Here is a 23,804-nt window from a genome sequence, read left to right as displayed (position 1 = left end):
ACATGAACTCATCCTTTTTTGTGGCCGCATAGTATTCCATGTTGTATGTGTTCCACATTTTCTTTGTCCAATCTATCATTGATGGGCATTTGGGTTGGTTCTAAGTCTTTGCTATTGTGAATAGTGACACAATAAACATACGTGTGCGTGTGTCTCTATGGTAGAATGATTTATAATCCTTTGGGTATATACACACTAATGGGATTGCTAGGTCAAATGGTATTTCTAGTTCTAGGTCCTTGAGGAATTGCCACACTGTCTTCCACAATGGTTGAACTAATTTACACTCCCACCAACAGTGTAAAAGCATTCCTATTTCTCCACATCCTCTCCAGCCATCTGTTGTTTCCTGACTTTTTAATGATTTCCATTCCAACTGGCATGAGGTGGTAGCTCATTGTGGTTTTGATTTGCATTTCTCTAACGACCAGTGATGATGAGCTTTTTTTCATATGTTTGTTTGCTGCATAAATGTGTTCTTTTGAGAAGTGCCTGTTCATATCCTTCACCCACCCCACTTTTTGATGGGGTTATTTGTTTTTTTCTTGTAAATTTGTTTAAGTTCTGTGTAGTTTCTGGATATTAGCCCTTTGTCAGATGGATAGATTGCAAAAATTTTCTCCCATTCTGTAGGTTGTCTGTTTACTCTGATGGTAGTTCTCCTGCCTCAGCCTTCCATGTAGCTGGGATTACAGGCATGTGCCACCATGCCTGGCTAATTTTGTAATGTTTGATAGAGATGGGGTTTCTCCATGTTAGTCAGGCTGGTCTCAACCTCAGGTGATCCGCCTGCCTTGGCCTCCCAAAGTGCTGGGATTACAGGTGTGAGCCACCGCGCCCAGCACCTAGCTAATTTTAATTTTTTTTGTAGAGACAGGATCTAGTTATGTTGCCCAAGTTGGTCCTGACCTCAAACAGTCCTCCCTCCTTGGCCTCCCAAAGTGCTGGGATTACAGGCATGAGCTACCATGCGTGGCCTTGAACACCAATTATCAAAAACTCCATCTCTTCCTCACTGTTTTGAGATACAGCTTTTATCTATACTAAATTTCCATATGTACTTGGGTCAATTTCTCATTTTTCTATTATGTTTTATTGGTTTTTTATGCATGTGCCAGTGTTAACTATTAAGTTTTAAAGGTTTTATAATGCTTTAGTATCTGTTATGATTGTCCCCTCCACCCCCGGCAAAGCTCTCTTTTTCAAGATTTCCTGTGTTTTTCTTGTTTCTTTTTCCAACTGAATTTTATAACAAATTTATGCTTACAGCCGTGTTCTTAATCAGGGATGTTTATCAGAAGCACCTTTAGAGTTAAAGAGGAAAAGAAATACTTAACCCCCACCCAGACATAGTGAATTCTGGACGTTAGGGATATTTAAATTCACATAGTGAATTCTGGACACTGGGGACAATTCTAGATATTTAAAACAATCTCTACAGTTGATTCTGATAATCCTATTTTTAAAAGAGGCCTATAAAGCATCATAGCCAGGTTTTAATTCCAGACTACTTTATGATTTGTTTTCCCTTATGTATTCTGGCCCATAGTTAATGACTCCACCATCTACTGTAAGCCAGAAATTTCTCTAGTCCTCTTTCACTCCTTCCTCTTCCTTAATTCTATTTTCAGTTAGTCACCAAACTGAAATTTTACCTCAGAAATATCTGGCTGTAAATCTCCAACGCCACTGTCTCTTACCATCATTCTTATGGACTGTTAAGCAATCCCTTCATGCTGCAGTCTATCATTTGCACTGCCTATACAGTTATTGTTCCCTCAAAACAAGGTTCATCATACCACTCCTTTGCTAGCCTTTGTTGGCTCTTAGGATAAATTCAACCACTTTACCAGGGTACTTAGGCCTTTTACTCTCAGGTCCCAGCCTTCATCTTGGTCATGACATCCCTATCATCCCTTTATCTCTGTCCTTCCCCATACTGAATATTCCCACATACAGAATTTCTCACTAGTGGATAGACACCAGATCTAGTATCTCTGCATATTTACACTTATTGTTTCTTTCATTTAGAAGACCACCTCCCACCCTGAACTTCTTTGCCTGGTAAGCTCTCAGTATATAAGATGCAATTCAAATGGCATCTCTTTGATAAAGCCTTTTCTAGTCTCCCAGTGAGAATTAGTTGCCTTATCCTCTTTATTCTCACAAAACTTTATTATTTGTATCTTTATAATGTGATTTATATGAGTCTCTAATCTCCCAGGAATTTCACACTTTCCACATCAACCAAAATGTGAGCTTTTCATGTTTTTCCAGCCTGTAGCATAGCACGTAGCATATAGCAAGCACTCAAATGTTTGTTCAATGAATGAAAACAAATAAAGCTTCATTAGTCTGTAGTGACTGAAACAGAAACAAGATATAACAGTGGCCAGCTTGTTATACTGTTGAGATCTCTCGTTTGTTTTTCTTTGTAGTCAGCCTTCTTAGACTTCATTCTCTGTACATGGCAATTCCTTACTCTTTGAGAAACCATCTACAATACCGACAGTAGTAAATTAGATAGCCATCCAACTCTCTCTCTATATCTACCTATTTAAGAAGTTCTGTCTTTGTCCTAAAAACAGATGCTGCTTTATAGAAGAAAGTGCAACAATTTAGTCCATATTGGTGGCATAATTAATCTGTGGGATGGGTAAATAGATATAGAATTTCAGAGTTAATTTTTCACTAAAATTGGAAAAGATCTGCTTGATCATTAAATTCTTTCACAATTATGTACATGATGCAGTACTAATATAGATGATGATCTTGGGTAGAAGACTAAGTGTTGTTGGGAGTTAAGTTATTTTATAACTATAGCAATTATTTTATCTGAAGTTTTCCCCCTCAACTGTATGATTATGTTATAATCTCTGAAAAGATCAAGTATGATAACATGAAAAAACGGAAGGAATCATATTTTTAAAATAATTTAAGCACAATTTCTTAGTAAGAAGGTATCAAATACTTGGAGTAATTCACTTTAAAATTTCTAGGACATCATTTCTTTTTTAAGAAGAATCAGTTTAAAAGTACAGATTAAATTGAATAGTATATCTGAATTACCAAATAATATTAAGTAATTTTAAACATATATTTTAATATAAAATCAAAGTTTTTATTTTTACTGAAATAGAGAAATACATTTATGAATTTGAGATATCTGTCAGTCGTTTACCAACTATTTTGTTAATTATTGATTTCCACATAACTTCATCATTGAGAATGTCACAGATATTTCCTGAAGTATATAACGAGCCCTTCATAATAAAAATATGTTTTAAAATGTTTTTAAAAGACATTAAAATCAAGGTTTTCACTGTCACCCCTTTTCTCCTTTTTTCCAACCTTTTGATGATAAGATTATTTTGTTATAAGTTACTTCCTTGTACAATCAAGTAAAAGACAACTTTGCGTTGTATGTGGCTCCAGCTTGAAACTGCATATACATATTCTTATAAAAATTTTTGAATTATGATTCTAAAATTACTCAGGGGAATGATTTGAGTTTTTATATAGTAATCACTTTCATTACATATATTCTGTTTTTTCTGTTGATTAGACATATTTCCACAATTTAAATTAATGAATTTTATTACTTAAAATTTTTTTTTTCACAGCTTTCTTTTCTAAAATCCAGGCAATATAAATTACATATCCTTATGAAACCACTGTTTGGGAAACCAGTGTGGCATCTGCAATGCCAATATTTCAAAATATTATTGTCACCAAAAATTGAACCATGCTTTGCAGTATATTGTTTGAAGTATTTAAGTAAAGGATGTATTCTTAATTATTCAAGTTACAATGTGCCACTTAACTTTATTTCAAGCAAAGTATATTTTGGGAGAATTCTTTATGAAAATCAAGATAACTTGAGTCTAGCACATTTTCCTTATCTTTTCAAAATTAAATATTTTCAACAGTAATGCTAATGATTAGGTAAAGTGTCAGTAATAGATTGTTAAAATATTAATATTCAATACTTTACACATAGAAATATCACTGAATTCCATTTTTTAGTTCCACATACTTAAAAATATTATTTATTTAATGACCACCATTATAGAACAATGCATTAACTTTTTTGTATGTGACTTGGGATAGAAGTCTTAGATACTAAGTGCATTAATACTTATATTTTAATCTATATTTTTCTTCTGGAACATTATTAGTAAATTTTGAGATTATAGAACTGTTGACCCAGTCACACATGTACAGAGCTTGGCCTCTGAGTTAATTAAATATGAGTTAATAATATATTATAAGGAAATTATTGTCCTTATTACAGTTATTAGGTAGTTACTCAAATTATAGCTTGAAAGGAATGCAGAGCATGGAAAACTCAGGATTAAATTATGCATTTGAACCTTAGGCCAGTTTTTACTGTAGAGACAGTTTGCTGCTAAAAAAGAAATTGTATGTCATTGAAATTAAATGCTTTTCTGGGGATGGAAGATTCCACTTTTTAATGAAATTACTGAGTGTGGTGTAGTGAAATGATTAAAATCTGTATTCCGGGAATGTGGCAGGGAAAAAAAATCAATAAGTGCTAGCACAGCTTTGCTGCTCAATGTGAATCCTGAGAATGAAATAAACTACTACAAAAATAATAATTAAAAACATATCAGCACATTAATTTATTTAGCATCAGTCTCCTGAGACATCATCTTCACTAATTTTTAGCATACATTTTACTATGTAATGAGCAGCCTTCTTTTCAGATATCCCTATTAGACAGGCAGTATTTCTGCCCTTCCCCCAGAGCTCCTGCATTGCAATCATTGTACTTGCACTTATTATGTTACAAATGACCGAGGTAAGGCTGACATTCTCAGTGCATGCAAAAAGACCTAGTCTGCCAAGCTTTTTTTTTTCCTAATGAAGCAGCTTTGTGAAATCTCCCCATGTGTTAATACTAATGAAGATCCTCCAGCACAATTAAAATCACAGCCAGTGGCTGAAGAGGAAACATAAAACAATAGCATCTTTTAAGATACATCTATCTACAAATGTATAAAATATACATAGATGATCAAATTATTCTCCGATAGCTTAATTTTTACTTACTCTTCATCCTGAAAATTAAATTAGGCAATATTTAGTTATATGAACTTTGAGAGTTTCTTGTGTTCTGGAGGGAAAAAACGGTACCTCAGCGAACTTATAAAAAAAAAAAACAACGTATCTTCTTGGCTAACAAAGTGTTATCAAGATTAAGGCTTTCAAAAAAAATTGGTTTTTTTAAGGAATCTATAGGATGGGGTGCGGGAGGGAATGGGGCACCCATTACTACCAATAACTAAAGATTATTGTATCTTTAGTTTAACTTGATTGGTTGCAGGATTTGGGAATTGGGGTTGGGGGAGTGGAAGGGTAAAAACAGAGTTGGAAGAGATTCTGGGGATAGACACATAGCATATGACTGCGTGTGTAGTTTAAAGGAGCAAAGGGCTACCAGTCTTACTCATAACTTGATTTTTAAAAAGTGTTCAGTGCCTACAATTTGCTATGCTTTTTTCTAACCTCTCAGAAACTGGAAAAAAAGCTATCGAGATTAACTTTTACAGTGTGTGCATGTAACTTTAAAATAATTGACTATTTTAACATCTTTTATTTAAATTTTATTTTAACTTAGTGCGTAAACATTACAGCCAGTTTAACTTGTTCGTAGAAAGGCAGTAGAATTTTACCCCGGGACCATCTTGCATCCTGCTTTTTGAGTTTTAACATCCGCGAAATCTCGGCATATTAATTTATTTGGTTTGTAGAATTCTGAGTTTAGGAACAAAAAAAAGTTTAGGTGGAGATGGTAGTTGACCTATGCTCCCTACTCTGTAGCTTTTGTTTTTAAAAAACTAAGTTTTAAGTCCCATTTTCTGTCCTGTCTTCTTTAAAAGCAAAACAAAACATTTTAAGTTGCTTAACTTTTTCCTGGGACAAGGAACGGTGCAAACTCAAAGCTACAGTATTCTTGGAAAGAAGCAGCAACCCCCTCCCTTAGCTCCTTTAGGAGCTGATAGGTCATTTATTATTGGAACTGAAATGGTATAAACAATTCTCTCTCTTTTTTTCCCTTGTTAACAGCAACTTTCATTGTTAGAGAGAGGAGAGAGAGAGAAGCCTTGTTGGTTGACGTCACTTGGTTCATGAAGCCTTCGCCTAGAAGTGAAGCTGCTGAACAAACCTTGAGAAGAATCATCTCCTGCTTCAATCTGCTGCTGGATAGGAACTAATCAGAGAGAGAGAGGCGGAAGACGGAGAAGGAGGGAGTCGAGGGCTTTCCCGATCACAAATCTCACCTCCACTACAACTCTCTTTATACTTTTCTTGCAGAAATAATAATAGAAATAAGGAGGTGGTGGGGTTTCCAAAAATCTTAACCTTCAACCATCTGGGGAAAAGGCAAAAATCCCATCTACCGCAACTCTCAGTTCGAAAGTAAAGGTGAGTTTAAAATCCTCGGGCGTGAGGGGTGCGGGTGAGGATGTAAATTCCCAGTGTTACAAAGCTGGTGGAAACAGCAGCGGAGAAACTGCGCTCGGGCAAGCGGGGGACTCCGGAGTCGCTGCGTGGAGGCGCTCGCCCCGCCGCCCTCTCGCCCTCCGCCGCTGTTTACCCTCGCCGGTCGGTGCGGCTCTTTGTTGTGGTGGCCGGAAGGCTGGGGTGGTTCTCGGGGTCCCGAGTGGAGTTTGGGGGAGGAGGCCGCGGAGATGTGCCGTCCTGGGTGGGAGGTGGGGGGTGCGGCATCAGGAGAACGTAAACTTTATTCCTAGAAGCCGGTGCGGGACTTCGCTGGAGTAGGGCCGCGGGGTGTGCTCCCGGCCGGGCAGGCGCTGCCGCCGCGAGTCCGCCGCCTTTGTGCCGGCCGCCTTGGCTTCGCGTCTCCTTCCTCTTCCCCTTCGGCTTCCAGCGCTCGGTCGCGGCCAACAGTTTTGCTTCTTAAAAAACCACCTCTGTCAGCGTTGCGATGGCCGTTCCTACCCCGGAATATCCGCTGCTCCCCCACTCCCTGCTGGGGTAGTTTCTGGATCACCCCCCACCCCCGTCCGCCTCCTGCTGCCCTTTTTTGCCTCCGCCCCCTCTTCCCTCTCGGACTGATTAGCTGCGCCTGCCACCCCCACTCCCCGGCTCGGGCCTCTAGCTCTCCCGTGTGTAGCTGGAGGCTCTGAGTTTACTGAAGATGAGCGGGGGTGGGGGTGGGGCAGGTGGGATTGGGAAAAGATCTGGATACCTGGGAAGGTCTATGTCAGGACGCAGAAGGTTTGAGGAGCATTGCTTCTCATACAGTAAGGTCTGTGCCTTGGTCTCATCTTTTAGCAGTTCTTCCCCGGGAACGACCGCCAGCTCCCAACTCCTCTGCTTCCCTCTTTTAATCTTCTCGTTACCCCTCCCGCCCGCCCCCGTTCTCTTTCGCGGCTCCCTCCCCTTTAAGTAGTTTCACGAACCCCAGAACTGGGATTTGGGAAGGGGAAGGAAGTGTTTGAAGAGTCAGAGCTGGGTCTGTTGTTTGGGAGATTTTCTCTTCTTTTCTTTCTCCCTCTGTATTTATCTTTTGTCTGTTGCTTCCTTATAAAGAGGGAAGCAGCTGCAGTCCTTGGCCGAGTTGTTGAAATTTATCCCTTTGTGTATATTACAATATCCTCCATTTTTTTCCCTGCCCTCTAAACAACAAGCGTTTCGCCATCTTGGGCAATTTTATTCCTAAGTCTCTTTTTTATTTTTGAGGAAAGGAAAGAAGCATTAGGAAGTGTGTCTGGATAAGGCTCAAAGTTTAGGGAATGTTCCGGGGGCCCAGTGACGTCATGTAAACTTTATGGAGAAATTTTCCCAAGAGTACATTTTTTGCTTAATTTTTCTCCTGTTGTATAGGATTGTGTAACTTACAGGTTACTGATAAGTTGTGTGGCTTATATTTGTGTTTTGCTCTCAAAATGAGTATACGAAGTCTGCGTATTGTATGTTTTGGTAACAGGTGGAAGATTTTGTGCAAAAAATGGTAAACTTTTGTGCGTCATTTGTTATTTACCTAGTTTTTGTGTATTTTTTTCAATTTAAAGGTTTCAACTGTTACCTGTAGTCAGCATATCCCTTTCTTATTTGTTCTACTCTCCCCTATGGATTTTTTGAAAATTAGCTTGGTTAATATTTATGTATGGTTATTTTAGATTATCTGGCTCCCCGTTTATAATGATGTGAGGTTTTTTTTTTCTATTATTTAGATTTTGAAGAGAAATGACTATGGAAAATACCTTAAGATAATGGATACTTTTAAAATTTAGTAGCAGATATTAAGTCAAACAATTGAGTATTTAAGAGGCAGAATTGATTTTAAAAGATATAATCGCTAGCTATAAACTCTTTGTCAGCCATTATGAACAGATAAACAATAAAAACTAGCACTGTTTTAATTTGCTTGTCTAACATAGTTTTTCGCCTCACAAAAGTTGGTTTGGTCACATGACCAAACTTAATGATACACTGACTAGTATATAAATAAGAGGCACTGTAAATTGAATGGGAAAGTGGAATTCTGTCTCCTGTAGTCATTTTCAGTCAGCATATTTACGTCTCTTCTAACAAGGACATGAAACTGTCTGTATTTAATTTGCATTCTCTTTGTCTTCTGGGTTGAGGGAAAAACACTGACTACAATTAACTTAAAAAAAGCTAATAGAAACAATTCTGAATACATTGAAAAGATTTGTCTAACACACAAAAATTTATGTTCTATATGGTATGTTTTTATTTCTGTAGCAGTCTTCTTTGGTGTTATTTATCCAGGAATTTGCTTCATGTAATATGCTATATAGAAAGTTGAATGTCTGCCATTTATGTGAATTGTAGGTAGGTGAAAAATGTTTAAATAGTTAAAAGCACATAGAACAGATGGTTCTAAATTATACATGCAACAAAGGACTAGAAGATTTGGCAGATTATAAATGGCAAGCAACAGAGGATAAGCAGTTTAAGAAAATGGTAGTTAAGTACATTTGATGTCTCACACCTATTGTAAACACTGTACATATTATTGTCACTGTGCTGCATAATCAATAATTTGGACAACATTAAGACACTTGTATGGTTCAGATAGAAAAAAGTAATTTTTACAAGTATTTGAAACAAGTGGTTGAATTTAAAATTATTTTAAACCTATGATGATGATGAAGTTTGTTTGTTTTTTTTTTAGGAAATCAAATTGTATGCTTCAAAAATAAAAAGTTATTTATGAGAACTTAATATTGTGTTCTTACAATGATTGGAGAGAAATAGGAATGGGTACATATTTTAAAATCCAGATAATGGTAGCTTCACTGTTCTCACATATTAAATTAGTGCCGAACTGTAGTACCATTTACTCTTGCAAACACTAATGAAAAAACACTTCTAAACTCTTCAGTCTTGAAAGTGCATTTATTGGAATACTGCTGGCATCATTTATGAAATACTTATTAAGTGAAGAAAGGATATATTTTAGTTTTAATTTTTGAGTTTTGTACATAACAGTATGATACTGATTTTACTTGAATATAGTTTATTTTGAATTTTTAGAATAGATGGATTCTTACGCAGTTTTTTCTTTCTAGGAGAGTCTCTGAGTAATTATATTTAGCATTTTCAAAAAATTTCGAATAGCTTAAAGTATTCAACTTCGTAGAAATTTGTTTTTATTTTTTATAAGCCATTCATTTAAAATGCACATAAGACTGTAATGGAAACCTTAGAATTTTAATTCTGTTGCCCTTTCTCCCATTTCTTTGTTTGCATGTTTATTATAGAACTGCAGTGTAAAGGAGCAGATGTTTTGCCAAACATCCTGATGTGTTGCTTTTTCTTATGGGAGTGCATAACTGTTCCTTCTGATGCATCAACTTGACAGCTGGTTGATTTCATGGAGCTGCTAAGAAGCCATTAGTGGTGTCATTGAATTGAAACAGAACAGTCACTCCCAGCTTGAACTGCAATTGTTAATGTCTTTGTTGCTACTTTTGTGTTACTATACAAGATGTAGGATATCACAGTTGCATGAAAGTTCAGGATTTCTGTCTTATCTCCTTGAAGTAGTGAAAGTATATTTTGGAACTTGATTACTTTTAGGTTTAAAGGTTTCTCAGAGAAGGGATTTTAAGTTATAGTTTCTGAGTAGAACTACCAAAAGAAGAAATATGATTTAGCACAAAGTAATATGGTGATTTTGACCCTTAAGAGGAATTATGCCATCAAGTTTTAGTGATTATTAATATATTTGATTTCCTGGGGGATTAATTAAGTTACCTAGTTAGGTATTTTAAGAGTTTTTTTGGTTACATAAAATTAAGTATTTTGTACCATGAAGTTTTAAAAATACTGCTGCCCTGTTTAATAAATGTTAATCCATGTGGCCGTTTCTTTAAACTTTTGTTGTAGGAGGTAATCAGAAAAGAAAAGAAATAATTATTGGGGAAAGAGGCAGTTTTGTATTTAATTTTTCTTTATAATGAGGCTAGAATGTTATTTAAAAATTCATACAAACTATGATCTAAAATAATTTACTGTAGACATTCAATGATTTTTAAAAATTGAAATTATGTTTTATTGTTATAACTTTTATTGATAGTTTCAGCTATCATACTAAAATGTGTGATACTAAATATGTGATACTAAAATGGTGTGATACTAAATATGTGATACTAAAATGGTGTCATCCCATTGGTGCCTACACATATTCTACTTTTTCTAATTATTTGCATGGTGTTTTTTGGGGGTAGAGGAAATGGGAGGGAGAAAAGAGGAAGAATGAAAAGTGATAATCCCAACACAGAAAAACACATTTAAAAAAAATACATGTAAATAAGATTTAAGGATGTAATATAGTTTATTTATTACTATGTTAAGAGAATTTTTCTAGTCCCAGTGTTTATTGACTTTTAATTTGTAGGTCTTTAGGTGTATTAGGCATTTAAATAATTCTTCAAAGAGCATAACATTTGTAACACTTAAAATAGTTTGCCATTACAAAAATAAAATATGAAATTGATTAGAATATATAATTTGCTCAAAACTTCCTCTACAATATAAATTTTTAACACTTTTAATATGCCACTGATTCCAGAATTATGATTTCCTGAAATCATGAGTTTATAGAGACACTTTCCTTTTAAATAGGTTGTACATTACTGTGACTAAAGCTAAGATTTATATTCAGGCATTATGCTTTCTCAACCCTTTTTATATAGTAGCCATACAACTCCTTAAAAAGAAAATAATTCTATTACCTTTGACTATGACTCAATATTTAAGAAATGTATTTACTCATAACATTTTTGTTGAGGTAGATACTCATATAAATCAAATTATGGTACATTGAATTGTGTATGAAATGTGAAAAATTTTTTTAAAGTACTCCTGGTGCTTAGTTTATTTTTAGAGATAATATAGTCTTAATTGTACTACACATAAACATCCTGTAGTTTAAGGAGAAATTTTCAGGCATCAGATTTCTTAAAGGAAAGTAATTCTCAATAGAAAGGTCATTTTAAAAGTTAAAACTTCGATGTACAGGTTTTTCTGTTGACCGTAGTAAGTATGAAATTATGGGTAATAAATATATTTAATTCATTTTCAACTACATATTGAGTTATAAAATATTGGCCACATCTTTATTGAAAACAGGAAAAGTAAATGAATATATATGACTTTTAAATGTTTTGAGTGCTATTTGATTTGTGGCAGTCATTATAGAGTTTGAAATGTAAAATATTTAAAAGTATGGATATTTACAAGTTAAATATTGAGTTTTTAACATTAATAGGGTTTTATAAGAGTATGAGGTGAAAATGTAGTTTTTATTCCACATAAAGTTTTACTGTATAAGGTAAGAGTATTTCAATTTGTTTTAAAAGGTAAAGTTAATTTTTAAAAATAGTTTTTATAATTTATAAAATTCAACTTGTACTTTGGCTTTTGAATGCGTTTCATTCAAATAAAAATTATTGCATATTGGGGATAATAATAATGACGGCAACATAGATATGAACCTTTACTAATTTTGTGTTGTGCACATGTGTGCATGGTATATAAGAAAAAGGAGCATTTGGTTTGAAGATAAATCTATTCTTGCATTGGTACTTCAGCTATGTGTAGACATAATTGTGTGTTTTTTCCTGTTTTCTCCTCTTAACACTTTTCCACAAACATGCACTCATTAATCAAAGACGGTGCACTCCTGCTGAGGGCAGAGAGGTTCATCAAATTGGCAGTCAGTTTGGTGTAAAGAACGGTGTACTGAAGCTCTTAACTCGCTAGGACATAAATAAATCTAAGGTCTTTGTATGCAAACCCTAGAGGTTAATACTGTATAATTCAATGTCCTGTCTTTGTTTTTATGATTGATGTTTTTAAATGTTTCAAGCTTGGTGAAAGTCTTCTAGTAGGTCAGGTCTGACAATCTGATTGGCTGTAGTAAGAAAGCATTAGGTTGTCAGAAGGACTTTGAGTATGCTGCAGAGATTTTGATTTTTTTTTTCCTACGAGATCATTGTCATATTGCCTGAGCTGTTATAGGAATGTACCAATGATTGACATTCCCTGCTGTGATAATGGACCTAGTGCATGAAATGCCAATAGTTTGGTCCTATTTGTTCAGAAGCTTACTGCTATTTGTATCCTTAACAGAGCTAACATGTAGAACAAGCAAAACTACTGGGATTTCTCTGTAGAAATAGTGCTGGGATTTGGCTTTAACATGAATTGGTTGCATATTCATAATTTAAGAACAGCTGGTTACAGCAAGCACATAGTCATTTGCAAGCTATTATAAACCATTCCACTCACATGGAGCCTGTGCTTGGTGATTTTTTTTTTTTTTTTTTTATTGATCTACCTGCATTTAAAATCTGGTCACTGCTGCTACAGAAGCTCTTCATTTTAGCTGTGTTTGCAACACAGAACAGGTTCAATTTTAAATATTTAATTTAAACTTAATGCTGAATAAAATGAAGCATTGCAGGAAACAAGTGTAAAAGGTCATGTCTTACCTGTCATATAGTTAATCTTGGCCAGAACCGAACAAACAAACCTAGATTTTACAACTATTGTAATTTTTGGAATATGTGTTTTATTATTTTGTCCATAGATCAATAACAGGATTATCCTTGATTTGAAAATATTGCTAATAATATTTTAATAGTTATACATAGTTTTGGGAAACAACATTAACAGTAGATTGTGATTAATTAGTCTAAAACAATGTCATCTAATATGTAGAAAAGTAGTAGTATAATACTTTTAGCTTATGAGTGGTGGTGTAAAGCAAGATAGAAGGGAAAATTGACAGGACTTTATAATTGGATTAGAATAATGCTAATCCTAAAACTGTAGAGTTACTGTAGTTTTTTAGAAGGAATCTAATAAGGAGTCTCTTTTGCATTTTGAGTCACTTTTGGAATATTAAGCACAGGTAGGCTCTTACAGTATTTAGATGGCATTGGTAAGTTAGGACAGCTATAATAGTTTCCTGCATGTTGTCAGTAATAACTGTAAGGAAAGAGGAGAACACCTTTACATCTCAAGCTTTCAGTGAGAAGGGTGGGAGGAGAAAATGTTAGATGCTATTTCAGCTCTCCTTTTAGGAATCACAGGGAGCTGTGTTGATTTGTGTGTGTTAAAATAAGTGAATACCTGAGTGATTTATAATGATGCGTTTCCACACATGGTGTTAGGCTCACATGTGCATGTATGTGTTTGTCCCCACACTAGATGATAAAGTAGCTCTCAGCACTTCAAGGTTGAGTTCCAGTCCTAAGAGTGCATTTTACTCTTTCTTGGCTTCACAAATGGCTGGATAGGTTCGTAATATAACAGAATATATGGCCAAATTTAATCTAGCTGATAGTAGGCTGTACTTTTTTAAAAAACAATAAATCCAAAGGTTATTAAAGGATGATGCATTATGTTTTAGTTTTGAGTTGCATAGGATCATAACTGTAATTAGTTAACTTCCCATTATTTGAGATTACATCAGGCGTTTTGTAAATTATTTTATGTCCTCTTCTCTCCCTTTTGACTATTGTCCTTTCATTTATTTCTCTGTTCTTTAGCATCTCATCACAGAATAAAGGAAAGAAAATTCAAACAAATCTGGTTTTCCCTGCCTTCCCCACTTCTTGATGAAGAGGAGTTCTTAGTTTTTGACTAAAATGGAGGTTTAGGATTTTATTTGTCTGCCTTTTCTGGTTCTCATTACATAATTATATTTAGAAAAGAAGAAGTATGAGTTAATAGACTGAATTTTTATTTTTACTTTTTTTTTTTTTTGGAGACAGGGTCTCACTCTGTTGCCCAGGCTGGAGTGCAGTGGCACGATTCCAGTTTACCTCAACCTCCTGAGCTCAAGTGATCTCCACTGCCTTAGTCCCCCAAGTAGCTGGGACTGCAGGCTTATGCGACCTTGCCTGGCTAATTTTTGTATTTTTGTAGAGATGGGGTTCTAGCACGTTTCCCAGGCTACCCTTGAACTCGTGGACTCAAACGATCTGCCCACCTTGGCCTCTCAAAGTGCTGAGATTACAGGCATGAGCCACCACGCCTGGCCTGACTGAATTTTTCTATACTGTGTTAGTAACCCAGCAAAACAAAAAATTTAGTCATTGTTTGAAAAAGTGAAATGACTCAGTGACACCCACGAGAGGAGAATTGCACATATTTGATACACTTGTATTCTAGTATTAATAATAGGAAAAGGAGGAGGCATCTACCTTCATTCTTCAAGCTTTTATTGAATGCTCTCTCCAAGCATGCTCTGGAAGAGCTATGGATAACAATTTATGAAAGTACATAATAGGAGAGAGATGGTTTCTCGTTGGATTAATTAGAAAAGGCCCTTTGGTTTAGGTAGCATTGAACTAGATCAAGAACAATTAAATTTTGAATATTCACAGATCAGGAAGAAAAGATCCAAGAAAAGAAGGACTGCATAAGCCCATTATAGAACAAATGTAGAGCTAGAGCTCTATATTAGAGCCAGTCCATTTGACATCTGGGATGGTTCTGCCTTTTCAAGGTCACCCCAACCCATCCATGCCTATTCCACTAGAAGGAAAAGAAAATGTCATGGGATCCTTCCTTTCCTCCATTGCTTTCAAAATTGACTGCTTGGCTTTTTCTGGAGAAGATGGGTCAATCAGTTTCAAATCCTCCATTTCAATGATAGGCTTCTTTGTGGAGGCCGGGTTAAAACTGACAAAACCGCCCTTTCTGATCAGAGGTATTTAAATCTTCTGTTTTGAGATTAACTAGAATCCCTCCCTTCTCCTTGGTTCTTTTCCTATGCTTTTGTGAATAGTTTTTCTGGAAACCTAATGCATGATCACCCCTGCTAAGAACATTGAGTAGGCCGGGCGTGGTGGCTCACAGCACTTTCGGACGCCGAGGGGGGCAGATCGCAAGGTCAGGAGATCAAGACCATCATGGCTAATATGGTGAAACCCCGTCTCTACTAAAAATATAAAAAAGAATTAGCGGGGCGCAGCGGTGGGCGTCTGTAGTCCTAGCTACTCAGGAGGCTGAGGCAGGAGAATGGTGTGAACCTAGGACGTGGAGCTTGCAGTGAGCAGAGATTGCGCCACTGCTCTCCAGCCTGGGTGACAGATCAAGACTCCACCTCAAAAAAAAAAAAAAAAAAAAAAAAAAGAAAGAAAGAACATTGAGTGGAGAACAGAGGGTGATATATGTGTATCCCTTTTCTCCATGATGATGGCTATGGCTCAAAAAAAAACTTTACTTCTTTTAGTTCCTTTGGATGAATGCAGAAGACAAGCAGACTGCTGGACTGCTAGTAACGGGCGTATCTGTAAAGACAAAAAGGAGGGCCGGGCGCGGTGGCTCATGCCTGTAATCCCAGCACTTTGGGAGACCGAGACAGGCAGATCATTTGAGGCCAGGAGTTTGAGACCAGCCTGGCCAACATGGTGAAACCCTGTCTCTACTGAAAATACAAAAATTATTTTTTTGAGGCACAGGTTGCAGTGAGCCGAGATAGTGCCACTGTACTCCAGCTTGGGTGACAGAGTGAGACTCCATCTCCAAAAAAAAAAAAGCACGATTTATAGCCCCTATTTTCATAACATCAATACTGGTTTTCACTAAAAATAGAAATCCCACTAAAAGAGTATGCAAAAGGAAAGATTTAAAAAATTTTCAAAACACAAATATATGAAAGATCTTTTACATAATGTCTTGGCCAAGGACAATAAATTTTAGTGGTTAGTCTTTTCCTAACTTCATTACTACTACATCATAATAATGATGAAATTCATTATTACTGCATATTAATGAAATGTGTTTTATTTGCAGTATTGTGATGAACATTTACTTGCAAGAGATTTGTCATAAGAAAACCTTAAAACTTTTATGTAACCATTTTTTATCTTGTACAAGGATAAGTTTTGAGGTAAATTAAAGATGGAAAACAGTGGAATAAAAGTTATCTAGTGTCTAAGTTTAGTTCGAAGCCATACTTACTATCTTTTCTGGTTTCTATGATGACATGGTTGTTGATACATGCTTCTGATCTTTGGGTAATGTCTTGCTGTTAACATTAACCATTGTGATGACATAAGCAGCACCAAAACCTGTCTTCAATATTTGAAAAAATCAGGAGCAGCCTGTATGTAAGTCACAAAATGACCTTTTCTTCCTCTCTGGGTTGTTAGTGCAGCATGCTGAAAAAAAACAGGGTCTGCAAGACAACAGTAACTGACAGAGGTGTGGGTCAAATCTCTTTATTTTAAAAGAGGAGTTGCTTTGGAGCCAAAGTTAAGTGTTCTTAGGGTTTGGGCAGAAACAACAAAAAAGGAGACAATTTTAAATAAGATTTCTAAATGCAGTCAGAGTGGAGCATTGTTAGGTAATCAAATCCTCTTGGAACATATCAAGATTGTGTCCATAGTGGTGTAAGTATTTTAGCATTAAATTTCTGTGCCTTGTCATTAATATTTTCTGCGACTTGTTGGAAAAATAACTTATCTGTAGTCATGCCTTGGGGATTTGAAGTAAAAAGTTGAAGGGTTAGGGAAGGGCAGTGTAAATAGTAAACACTTGATCTAGGAAGAGAACATGTAATAACTTTGGACAGTTAGATAAAAGTTTTCTTTGCCCTTTCCCCTGCAGAAAGCCTGTTCGTAGGCACACTTGCCAAAACTCACAAAAGAGAAGAATTGTTTTAAAAAACGTGAAAATGTTTTTGTACTATGTGTGAAATGGGAAGGTAGGAATAAGGCATGCCTGGGAAGAAAAGCTAAATTGAATGTGACCAGAATTTTACTGTTTTTAAATTTTCATTATTATTAATATTTTAGAGACAGGATCTTGCTCTGTTGCCCAGACTGGACTGAACTGGGCACAAGAGATCCTCCCATCTTAGCCTCCTGAGTAGCTGGGACTACAGGCATGCACCACTCGGCCTAGCTGTTGGTTTTTTTTTTTATAATGAAGTGTTCTATGATGTAGTACCTTGAATTTGACCTTTTGCATTTTAATATGAAACACCTTTTGTGAAATAGATTATTTTTGCAAATATTTTATTTGTTCCAAGTAGCATTTAATATATTGCAGGTACCAACTAAAGTAATTACATGTACATGGGTAAAAATACATGTTTGTTTCTATATTTACAATCTCAGCACTTTAAAAGTGAGCTAAAAATAATCCTACAGCTACCCATGGAAATAAATAAAAATCATCAAGCCAGGCGCAGTGCCTCACACCTGTAATCCTGGCACTTTGGGAGGCCAAAATGGGAGGATCACTTGAGGCTAGGAGTTCAAGAGCAGCCTGGTCAACATAGCAAGATCTTGTCTCTACACCAAATTAAAAAAACAAAAACAAAAACAAAAACCAGCTGGGTGTGGTGGCATGCACCTGTAGTCCTAGCAACTTGGGAGGCTGAGGTGGAAGGATCGCTGGAACCCAGGAGCTCAAGGCTGCAGTGAGGTATTATTGCATTCTCCAGCCCGAGTAACAGAGTGAGATCCTGTCTCTGTTTCTGTCTCTGTGTCTCTGTCTGTCTCTCTGTCTCTCTCTCTCTCCTCCCCCACCCCCCATCCTATCTCTCTGTCACACACACACACACACACACACACACAATATATTGTCAGTTCTTTAGTTTTTTTTTTTTTTTTTGAGAGCAAGTCTCGCTCTGTCACCCAGGCTGGAGTGTAGTGGCATGATCTCGGCTCACTGCAAGCTCTGCCTCCCAAATTCACGCCATTCTCCTGCCTCAGCCTCCCCAGTAGCTGGGACTACAGGCCCCCGCCACCACGCCCGGCTAATTTTTTTGTATTTTTAGTAGAGACGGGGTTTCCCCACGTTGACCAGGATGGTCTCCATCTCCTGACCTCGCGATCCGCCCACCTCGGCCTCCCAGAGTGTTGGGATTACAGGCATGAGCCACCATGCCTGGCAGTTTTTTAGATTTAAAAGTAATTTTCCTACTTTTAAGCTGAAAAATGCCCTCCTCACCAAACTTTTTATAGTTATTTCTCATATTTTTAATGTTTTGACATTTAATGATTTTGCATTCCTTTCTGCTAGTAAAACTGTCCTTTTATGCTCATATTAAGGCCCAACTTCCCATCGACACTTACCTATACCGTATTTTCATGTTATATTGCATTCTCTAAAACTTCCGTTATAAGGAATGTTGAGTTAGATAACTAAAGGTCAGTTTTTTAAAGCATTGTCATGTTTTGGTTGTAATTTTGTTTTAACCTCTTGTGATAGGAATCTTTCAAAAAAATACCAATTTTATTAAATATATTAAGAGTATTCAAACTGCTTTCTTTGATAAGGCAGGCTTATGCTGGTAAGTAATTCTATTACATTTTAGATGCCTAAATTAAAACTATTTGAGTATCAAAATATTTTACTCTATAAATATGTACAATTATTATGTGTCAATTAGAAATAGCTGGGCATGGTGACTCACACCTGTAATTCCAGCTACTCGGGAGGCTGAAGTGGAAACATCACTAGAGGCCAGGAGTGTGAGACCAGCCAGAGCAACATAGTAAAACTCCCATCTCTAAAAATAAAATTAAATTAAAAATACACATATAAGAAAGGGAAAAAAACTACTTGAGAATATAACTTGGAATTAAAAAAATAAATTCCCATATCATATTTGTGTCATTTACTTCTTTATGATAAAAGGGTATATGCAGCTGTACAACTTGCCAGTTACTTATTCCTTCTTACAGTTAATCATATTCATTGTCCTTTGATTTTTCTTCTTTAAAAGTGTTTCTTCACTATAAAATATTAATAAAAGTTTTAAAAAACAGAAAAGCATTAAGATAAAAATTTCAAATGTTCACAATTCTATTATTCACAGGCTACTGTATGCATTATTAGTTTGTTTTATGTTGAAATGAAATATTTACTGAAATGAAAGTGTTCATTAATGAAACAGCAGGTTGGTGTCGTGAACCTATCCCTGCAAAAGATGAGAATGACAGGAGTGGGCATAGAGTGAAATGCTTCTGTGGTATTACCTAAGAAAGAACTAAAATAATCCACTGGATTAAGTGACAAGGACATTAGTGACCTTGGCATTAATAGTTTCAGTGGAGTGGTTTGGATTAAAGCTATAGAAATGGAAACATGTTTAAATAGTTGTGGGGTATTTTTTTGTTTTTTGTTTTTTTTGTAAGGAGCAGGAAAAGAAATTGGGTAGTTTCTGGGAAGGAAATATAGGAAGATGTTTTTTGTTTTTTGTTTTTTTTAAACCGGGGACTGAAGATATAGGGGCAGAGGATATAATTCAGAGATTCTGTGAGAAATGGGAAGAAATGGGTTCCAGACCCATGTTAGACTGATTATCATGAACTGGAATGAGGGATACTCTTTTATTGTAACTAGAGGGAAAGAAAAAATGTGGGAATGCATAGTAGTGAAATTGGAGCTTGAGGAAAGAAATTTCAGAGAGTTCTAGTTCCAAATGTTAGCACTTCTTTTAACAGAAATGCCTCCTTATGGCATTTTAAATAAAACAAGTTTTAATTTCCATTTTTAAAATGTAAATTTATGTATTTTTACAAAATGGCTATTACGTAGTTTTTGCATTCTACATTGTTTATTAGCTCTTTATTAGTTATTTGGATTATATCATGAGCATTTTTTTGTCATTAAGTATTTTAAAAGACTGTATAATAATTTATCCAATCTTAGGACATTTAAGTTTTTTTGTTTTTGTTTTTGTTTTTTATGAGAAGGAGTCTCGCTCTGTTGCCTAGGCTGGAGTATAGTGGCACAGTCTCGGCTCACTGCAACCTCCGCCTCCCAGGTTTGAGCAATTCCCCTGCCTCAGCCTCGTGAGTAGCTGGGACTACAGGCACATGCCACCACGCCCAGCTAATTTTTGTATTTTTATTAGACATTGTGTTTCACTATATTGTCCTGGCTGGTCTTGAACTCCCAGCCTCAAGCAGTCCACCCTCCTTAGCCTTCCAAAGTGTTGGGATTATAGTTGTGAGCCACGATGCCTAGCCTCACTATATGTTATTATATGATGGAATGAAATAACATCAAACATTCCTCAGCTTTTTTTATTCTAAGTTATTTCTGTAGGATTCATTCTTAGCGATTGAATTGCTAGATCAAAGAATATGAATATTTTATATATAGTGGTATTCTGGAAAATATTAACTGGTTTGTATATGTGGCAAAGAGAGCCTTGATTTGTAGTGTCTACTCTTTTCCTGTGTAAATACTGCCACCATGGCCTGTTTCAATCCTACAACTTAATGCAACTGAACAAAGTTGAGAAATGTAGTTGTACAATCATTATATAGTATTTTCATCATAATCATACTATAGATGTAAAATAACTTCCTACAGCATAAATAATAAAATGTAAAATAATTAGGAAGTGATGTTTTGAGTGTTTATTACCCTATTATAATTTATTGACTGTAAGTTTATATAATTTATTTAATAATGATTGTTTTTAACAACTAGATTGCAAGAATTCCCAAGAATTAACAGTTGACTCTTGTGAGCCACTATGAGCAAGCTCTAGCATGCCAATGCTAGGTTATCTTTTTTAGTTCTCCTCTTCCTGTTTCTTACTCCCATTTCTGATATGTATGGTGGAATTTTTTACTGCTAGATTGTTGTTTCCAATGTAGCGAGAAATATGGGTGTAGAAGACCAGTGTATCATTTTTTTCACTTCTGGCTCCTAGGTTTATCTTGCTTTAAACTGAAATCTTTATGCATGATGGAGTCTGTTTAAGTGAAAGAAGTGAAGTTTAGATTCCCAACTTACTTTTTTCCAAAAGAGTCCAGTTTTCCCCAAAACATCCTACTGACTGTTGATTGAATTATTCAACTCTTATGGTTTTTAATAATTTTTCAGTTGATTTTCTAGGGTTTTCTAGATATATAATCATATACAAATAAAGGTAATTTTTCTACCTTCAGTATTTGTAACTTTATTGTATGAAGAATGAAATTAAGCTGACTACTATTTGCAATGTATTGGTAACATTGGGCACTCTTATCTTTTCCTGACTTTGGAAATGATTCTAGTACTTAGTCTTTTTTTATGGTATTACCTTTTGGTTTGTTATACGTGTTTTTAAAGATCATGTTAAGCAAGCATGCATCTATTTCTATCTTGGCTTTTTTTTTTTTTTTTTTTTGAGACAGAGTTTCGCTCCTGTTGCCCAGGCTGGAGTACAATGGCACAATCTCTGCTCACCGCAACCTCTGCCTCCCAGGTTCAGGTGATTCTCCTGCCTCAGCCTCCGGAGTAGCTGGAATTACAGGCACCTGCCACCACACCTGGCTAATTTTTGTATTTTTTGTAGAGACGGAGTTTTACCATGTTGGCCAGGCTGGTCTTGAACTCCTGATCTCGTGATCCACCCGCCTCGGCCTCCCAAAGTGCTCGGACTACAGGCGTGAGCCACTGTGCCCAGCCTTTTTTTTTTTTTTCTTCTTTTGAGACAGGGTCTCACTCTGTCACCCATTCTGGAGTGCAGTGGCACAGTCTCGGCTTACTGAAGCCTTGACCTCCCGGGTGCAAGTGATACTGCAGACTTTTTAAATCAGGAAAGGAAGTTGAATTTTATTAAATGCTTGGGAAACATGGTAATGCTTTTTTACCTCAGTGTTGTTGAAGGGTTTTTTTTTTTTTTGTTCCTTGTTTTATGATTTGTGCTACAGGTATAGATGTTGATCATTTTAAATATTTGGAATAAGGGGCAAGAAGAGCTAGGCAACAGGAAGTATAGTTTCCATATGTTTTTTCCTAGAACTTTTTCTCTGAGTCTGTTGAGATCTTTGCTGTTGTTCTGTATGTGAGGGTGGAACTCTGATTTTAGCAGTTTCCCTGCTTTAAGGAGAACTTGGCACACCTGAAGATGTGAGTGGGAGTAGGGAGAGAATGACTCTCTGTAATCCTGTGGATTCTGAGTTTTGTATGATGAGTCAGAGCTTTTGTCTGCTTAGTCAGATTTGATCCTCACCTTCAAAGCTGTCTCCTCAACCCTAATGAAAGGTTGAGAAAAATAAAGACGATGAGGCCAAAAAAGTAGCTCTATTATTTTCTGCTCTGCGAACATGTGTCCCAAGATCTGTGATTCTCCACTTCTCTTTATAGGCCCCCCATGATTCTAAACATCAGCTATGAAAGTTATACGTTAGGACGTTTCTGAATATTCTCTTACTTACTAAATTGTGAACTTTGCCCTCTTAGGGCATATGCTTATGGAATCAGTGTTATTAAAATAGTACTGGTGTTTTCCTTGGTTCCCACACTAATTTTGGTCCTTTTTGCCCTGTTTGGTGGATTTCGGGACAGGATCATGTGAATGTATGTTATTCAGATTTTAAAGGCTCTTTTCACATATCCACAAAAATCCCCCTCAGAAGAATTAATGTCATTTTATATACTCTTGCAATTGGAAGTTGAGAATATTTTTTCATTTTTTTAAACAATGAGAATATTATTTTAATTTATATATTCTTGATTGTTATGGATAATCATATATGCCTCAATTTGTTAGGGAATTATATTTGTTTCTGAATTATTTGGCAGGAATGGTTCTGGTAAGATTTTTGGAGCAATGTGATCATATAATTATCTTAAAGATTTTTCTTGATCCCCCCCAAAAGGCTGGTCTCATTATGAGGTATGGCTTATTTACATAGGTGTGCAAAAATATTAACCATATAGGCTTCCTTGAGTTAACTTGTGCATATCTTGAGCCTATGCACTGTGTACAACTACTAAAGCTACAAAATTAACTTTGTAACTTTTTCTAAGGAATCTGAGCTAGGACATTTAAAAATTACTGATGTTTCCTCTACTCAGGCTAGAAAGCAAGCCTGGGACATTCTACCAGATTTTACCTACTATAGTACCCCCAACTATCCCTCAGATTTCTTTTTTTTTATTTTAATTTTTTTTTGAGGTGGAGTCTCGCTCTGTCGCCCAGGCTGGAGTACAGTGGTGCAATCTCGGCTCACTGCAAACTCCACCTCTCGAGTTCACGCCATTCTCCTGCCTTTGCCTCCCGAGTAGCTGGCACTACAGGCTCCCGCTACCACGCCTGGCTAATTTTTTGTATTTTTAGTAGAGATGGGGTTTCACCGTGTTAGCCAGGATGGCCTTGATCTGCTGACCTTGTGATCCGCCCGCCTCGGCCTCCCAAAGTGCTGGGATTACAGGCGTGAGCCACCGTGCGTGGCCCCAGATTTCTTTTTTTTTATTTTTATTTTTTTGAGACAGAGTTTCCCTCTTGTTGCCCAGGCTGGAGT

General features: G+C 36.2%; 1 protein-coding gene and 1 long non-coding RNA gene across 34 annotated transcripts in view; one reads left to right on the top strand and one right to left on the bottom strand.

The window, feature by feature from the left end:
- Nucleotides 1–23,804, top strand: part of BAZ2B (bromodomain adjacent to zinc finger domain 2B) — a 407,614-nt gene that overhangs the window by 80,383 nt on the left and 303,427 nt on the right. For 29 of the 33 annotated variants that reach the window (XR_004176705.1, XM_031651777.1, XM_031651775.1 and 26 more), the window contains one exon: nt 6,091–6,450. The gene's annotated coding sequence lies outside the window, so the exon portion shown is untranslated. Of the gene's footprint in view, nt 1–4,064; nt 6,451–6,940; nt 7,298–23,804 lie in introns of those variants that run through there. The other 4 variants (XM_031651797.1, XM_031651780.1, XM_031651803.1 and 1 more) reach the window with 2 other exon arrangements.
- On the bottom strand, nt 5,598–7,394 carry LOC110740970. Its single transcript, XR_002516402.2, has 2 exons — nt 7,238–7,394; nt 5,598–6,944 (listed from the first exon to the last, which is right to left on the bottom strand). It is a non-coding gene; the product is annotated as an uncharacterized LOC110740970 (long non-coding RNA).

The sequence above is a fragment of the Papio anubis genome, chromosome 10, assembly GCF_008728515.1.
Source record: "Papio anubis isolate 15944 chromosome 10, Panubis1.0, whole genome shotgun sequence".
Taxonomy (NCBI): domain Eukaryota; kingdom Metazoa; phylum Chordata; class Mammalia; order Primates; family Cercopithecidae; genus Papio; species Papio anubis.
The sequence above is the reverse complement of the archived record's forward strand: the minus strand, read 5'-3'. Positions and strand labels throughout refer to the sequence as shown.